This window comes from Lissotriton helveticus, chromosome 5_1 (genome assembly GCF_964261635.1).
Source record: "Lissotriton helveticus chromosome 5_1, aLisHel1.1, whole genome shotgun sequence".
Taxonomy (NCBI): domain Eukaryota; kingdom Metazoa; phylum Chordata; class Amphibia; order Caudata; family Salamandridae; genus Lissotriton; species Lissotriton helveticus.
Genome location: NC_136065.1, coordinates 367,824,448 through 367,830,447, shown reverse-complemented (window position 1 = coordinate 367,830,447; position 6,000 = coordinate 367,824,448).

Sequence of the window (6,000 nt, the reverse complement as noted above, 5' to 3'; positions counted from 1 at the left end):
TTTGAGGCATACTTTTAGGTTCCTCAAGGCTTTAGAACAACTCTTATCGAACCATCTTGGTTGCTTAGGACCCTTACTTGGGCCTCTTGCTTCCAGTAATTTATCAACTACATTTGTCAGGGATGCAAATGATGCAACTAATTCTGGTCCTTCTATTAGGGGATCCAAGCAGTCTTCAATCTGTTTCCCTCCTTTTTGGATTAATATTTTGTAAAACTCCTGGGAATTTATCTTCGCCCACCTTAGTCGCCTCCCCTGGTCTGTGGGCTGCAGGATAGTGTCCCTATGTATAAACTTACCCTCCCTACAAGTGTGTATAAATTCCATAACTAGGGGGTTGTGATCACTAAAGGTGCTCCATTTCGTTCTAACCTTTGTAATTCTATTTTTGGCGAAGGTAGATATCATTATGAAGTCTATAATAGTAGAGCACCCTCTCCCCTTAAACGTTGGAACATATGTGCCCTCTACCTCTGGGACTATTAAGTCAATGGTATGTGCTAATGAGTGGGTTTCTAATATTGTATTTAGTGTTAGGCCCTCATGATTATGTTCAAAATGCGGCCCATCTTTAAGTGGGCAGGTGTCCCAGTCTAATGATATAGGGGGCAAGTTTGGACAGAGGTGGCAATTAAAGTCGCCCATTAATAATGTCATTGGTTCCCCCCCCCCCCCTTTCCTCTGATCCGCCTCTTGTGTGAGTCTTTCATCTATCTCACATAGGGCGGCATTCTTCCCATTTATAGGTGCTGGATTGTAAACATTGAACAGCTGTAGCCTCGACCCTCTGCTCTGGAAAGTTACAGTTTGCAGGGTGTGTGACGTCCAGGTTGGTACTGACCATCTACCTTCTAGGGTTAAGTCAACATAGAGTGCCAGCCCTCCTCTGGCTCTTCCTGCTCTGCTTTCTTGTGCCGGCACAAAGAAGCTCTTATAGCCCTCTATTTGGTATGGTGTAGGATTGACTGCCCATGTCTCCTGGAATGCTAGAATGTGAAAACCCTGGAGATAATTTCTCCAATCTGGTTTTTCAAATTTTCCGGATAGGCCCGCTATATTCCATGACATAATGTTCAACTTTCCTACTCGCTCTTCACCAGCTGTTATGCCCAGCTCAGTTAGACTCAGGTCAACTGTCCTCTCTAACCTAGCCCTCTCTTTTTCTTTAACTTGGGTATGTGGATGTCCTACAGGTTTTTGCCTTTGTTTGCTTCCTTGGACTATTGCTTCCCTATCATACGTTATCCCCTTTTCGTCCTTCTCCTCACCTTCTGTCCCTAGTCATTCATTCTCATCCAGGGACTGTAAGGGGCTACATCTGTTTGTCCACTGTGGTCTACCCTGGGATGATAAGGGCTGAATGCCATACTCCCGGGGCCTTGCCCAGTGCCCATCTGTAGGTCTACCCCATCTAATCTGTTGGAAGTTTGGGGGATATGTAGCCAATTTCCTAGGGTAGAAATACGCTAGTAGCATGGTCCTTATTGTACTGGTTGTATTTCTGTTATTGTTATCCAATATATAGTCCACTAGGTTCGGGTTCCTAATATTGGCGATTATACAGTTCCCTTCAATATCTTTCCTTCTATTACCCACCCAATTTGTCCTCCTTACATGTAAAATTTCCCCCCCTTCCCCTCCCTGCACGGGTCTGTGGATGTTTAGCCAATTAGTGATCTTGTTTTTGAGTTCTATATAGGATTCTCTCTGCCCCCGTCTGAGCTCAGGTACCCCAGCAAAGATAACAACAAAGGGGCTTGCTTCTGGTGGTAGATTTACACAGGGTAGGGGTCCTTGGGATCTATCATTTTGCTCCCTACTTATTTGATAGTTGCCTATTTGTTGAGGGATATCAGATATCTCAGAGTACATTTGTATTACGTGTCCCTGTCCTACTGTGTTATTTCTGTCCACACTTCCATGTGATTGTATTCTTCCATCCCCTCCCTCTTTTACCCCTTTAGGCACTGCATGCACTTGTGCGATTGTGCATTGCTCGTTGCTTACACAGTTATTAGGTGCTAGGGGTTGTTGAGCTGGTAAATTGACTGCTGGTACAGCCTTCTCTAATTGGTTAGATATTGAAATTTCTATGGCTTTACCCTGTCTCTGCAATTCATTGGCTATTTTATCTAGTTTACTAACCAACGGTTTAATTTGGCTGGTTATAAACGCCTCCAGGTGCTTTTGCAGGTCTAGAATTACAGAATCAAGCCACCTCGGGGGGATTAGGGGAACTTTAGGTTCTATTATTAGAACCTCATCCTCAGTATCTTTTGGCTTATTACCCTTTGTAGGCTTTTTCCAGGACTTTATTTGTGCATTCTTGTTTCTGCGCCTTTTACTTCTTTGCCTAGGTGTTCTGTTTATAGATTCTTCGTCCTCTAATACTAGTTGGGCACAGGGGACAGCATCAAATGAATTGTCCTTGCTACCTTTATCTAATGTGTCATTGATGTTTAGATCCCCAGTTTGTGTAGGGGTCAGAGGCAAAGAGGTTAAAGTCATAGATATGCGTCTTTCTGCACGCTCTATGTCCCCTGCAACCTTCCTTCGCATTAGATCAATAACTGTCGGGGTGGCTTTGTGGGCTACTGCATCACTTGTTTCCGGCATTGGGTTTTTCGAATTGAGGGGGGTTCCTAATTTGCCCTTAGTACAGCGAGTTTTAGGTTTAGTAGCCATACTTTACAAGCGTAATAAAGATTGTTACCCCCTTCCTCCCGGTATGCTTAAGCCAAATAATATTTATGGTTAACCTGGATGATTAGAACAATTTATACTGAAGTTTCACGTTAATACCTCATGTATTTCAAAGTGCCTATTCCAGTATTATTAATCAGTAACCAGGTCATCCGGTGTATAGTTTTTCAGTCACACAGCAAAGAGTCCCGAAAAATACCTTGGGGCAGGTCCAAGGGGGGTGGCCCGTCCCGTCCCTGATCATCCCCGGACGGCCACAGACGGCCCGCCCTCTGCCCGGGCTCAGCCCGGTGGCGCCCGCGCGCGTCCCGCGACGCGGGAGGTGCGGCTCGTCTTTATGCGCCTCCGGGCGCGGGAAAGTAACGCTGTAGGCAGCGTCCCCGAATCCACACAGGGGACGCTGGGAAATGTAGGCGCCGGCTAGTTGTCCGCTCCCCCCTCTCAGCGGCCGCGGTGGAAAGTGCGGCGGCGGAGGAGAGCAGAGTAGTGAAGCGTGGTGACCAGGTGAGAGCGTAATGCGCCGGTGATCTAGTGCCCCCAGCAAAGTTGGAGCCCCGCTCCCCAGCAGGAGCGGCTCGTCTTTATGCGCCTCCGGGCGCGGGAAAGTAATGCTGTAGGCAGCGTCCCCGACTCCACACAGGGGACGCTGGGAAATGTAGGCGCTGGCTAGTTGTCCGCTCCCCCCTCTCAGCGGCCACGGTGGCAAGTGCGGCGGCGGAGGAGAGCAGAGTAGTGAAGCTTGGTGACCAGGTGAGAGCGTAATGCGCCGGTGATCTAGTGCCCCCAGCAAAGTTGGAGCCAAGTATTAATTCAAACTGTGGGGCATCGATCAAATTAAATTGGATCTTCTCCTCATGACCATTATTTGAAATTAGATTAATTACTTCTGTATGACTTATTATGGGACCGGATGATAAATTCGTCCCATCAACAGCTCTAACAGGTTCGCTTCTGCTCTTCTTAATTGCCTGTATTCTTACTCTTCCTGCAAATTTTAAATCGCAAAAGTTCCCCGTGTCTCCTGAGTCTATCATTACTGAGACTCCGGTCAATGTTACATGTCTGAACTTAACTTCCATTGATAAAATCAAGTGAGGGGCCGCAGACTGTAGGGCATTAGCGACTCTGTGCTCTTCTGGAGTTTTCTCTAGCTTCGCATCCACCTGTTCAACTCCTCCAACAGATGGTGCCACTAGTTTTCCTTCGGCTTGAAACTTGTTTTTGGTTTCTTAGGACAATTTCTGACAAAATGACCTCCAGCTCCACAATACATACACAGGTTACTTGTTCGTCTTTTTTCTTTTTCTTCCTTCGACAAAGGACCCGTATTGTGCCAATTTGCATAGGCTCCGCACCCAAATGCCCTTCAATACTTCGGCTACCTTCCGACCTCACACGGTCAAACCTCGGAACCGTTGGCCTGAATTCTCTTCTCTTCTCGCCTTTTCTTTCTCCTTGTCGAAAATCGATTTCTAAAACTAGATCCACCAGGGCGGAGATTTCGGTGGGTCTGTTAGGTATTCCGGCCAACGCGTCCTTAAGTTCATCCTTCAAGCCGCGATAAAAGACTGCAGCTCGCTTACTCTCTGGCCAATTTGTTTCCACCACAAGTTTATTAAATTGTGCCAAATAAGATACCAGATCTCGATTTCCTTGCTTCAAGTCAAGCAATTCATTGTCCACCCCTTGAGAAATTCTTCTCCTGTCAAATATTCGAAGAAACTCCTCCTTGAATTCTTCGTAGTTCCTCAATATCGGATCGTCTCTGGTTATCAGTGGCAAAGACCATGACGCAGCATCCCCACTCAGGTAGGACAATGCAAATGCAACTTTAGATTGTGCATCAGGGAAAATTGAAGGGCGACACATGTAATGCAAGGAACATTGTGTAATGAATATTTGCGCCTTTTGTGGATCTCCACTGAATCGCTCTGGGGCAGCTAGGGGTATAACTGGGGACAAAGAGTGAATAACTTGTGTGGTCGCTCTGTTTGTGCTATCTAACAAGGGACTCGGCGCATCCGGTCCTGAACTGAAAGGTTGTCTAAATCTCTGTACTAATTCTGCCGTTTCTTGTCTAGAATTCGCCATTTCTAATCTCATATGTTGGTTTTCCTCTCTGACTGCGCTTAGCTCTTTTGAATGGTGTCTAAGATTACTCCTAACCCTTGTATGTCTATTCCCTCCGCCATCTCTGTTCAGGTGCAAGGTGCAACTTGGGCACTTCACTCTGTCAGACTATGAGAAAACTCCTTAGGTAACTGCACGGGAACAGAGATGCTTGATCCCAAATCCACCCCTGGTAACAAACTAGGGCTCAAGTAAACGAGTCTCCAACTGGTTACCTCGGGAGGGAAGGGGGAAAGTTGATAAAATAATAAACAAGAAGAGACTTTCTTGGCTGGTTCCTCTCGTCAGTCCGACCTGCAGACCGCTACCGATTGGAGTACCTGAAGGAAAACAACACTAATTAGATTCTCCTATGACTACTCTACTCTATTCTAATCTTGGCTTTCTTTCTTCCTCTGACCTCCCATAAGCTTCCAAGAGTCTTGCCCTCTCTTCTATTTGTCTTCCTTTTCTTGTACTGGCTAGTGAATTTGGCTTCCTACGTTTTTTCCTGCAATGCACAATCACATGTACGTAGATTCGTTTCTAGGATCTCCCTAATTCTCTTTTGAAAAACTACTCTTTTTAACTTACTCACTTCGTTCCAGTACTCCTGTAGTCTTATTCTCATATGCTTCTTATTATTTTGTTGCCAACCTTTCCTATGGTTTAAAGGACACCAGAGTTAACTATTATGTGTGTAAGCTAATATAACCTTCTATTTATTTATTAAGCTCTTGAGATCTACTTACTGATTAGCTATTCTGTTTAATCTTGTACTCTTCGTATATCTTCTCTTGGAATTTAATTTATTCCTTGTCTTCTATTCTCTTATTTTTCTCTAGGATTACTTCCATTGGGCTTGTCTTATTTATACACTGCACCGAAAGATTATTCAGTCTCTATCTCTGGTAAGTATCTTTTTACCTTTTAGATTCTATAACGTCATTACTTTAACAACAAACGAGTTCTAGTCACTTATCTCAATTTCTTGGTTTTCTCTGGTCAGCCGCTGGGTCCAGCTTCGCTGCTCGACGTGAACTCGAGTTCTGTGGTCAGGTAAGATTTGTCGCTTGAGTTTCTGTTGTCAAAGAACGTTCACAAGCTGTGCTCTCTGTTCAGAATTCTCCTTGTCAGTCATTAACTGTCGTCCGACTTACTACTTTACTACTCGGTTATTACTTTCTC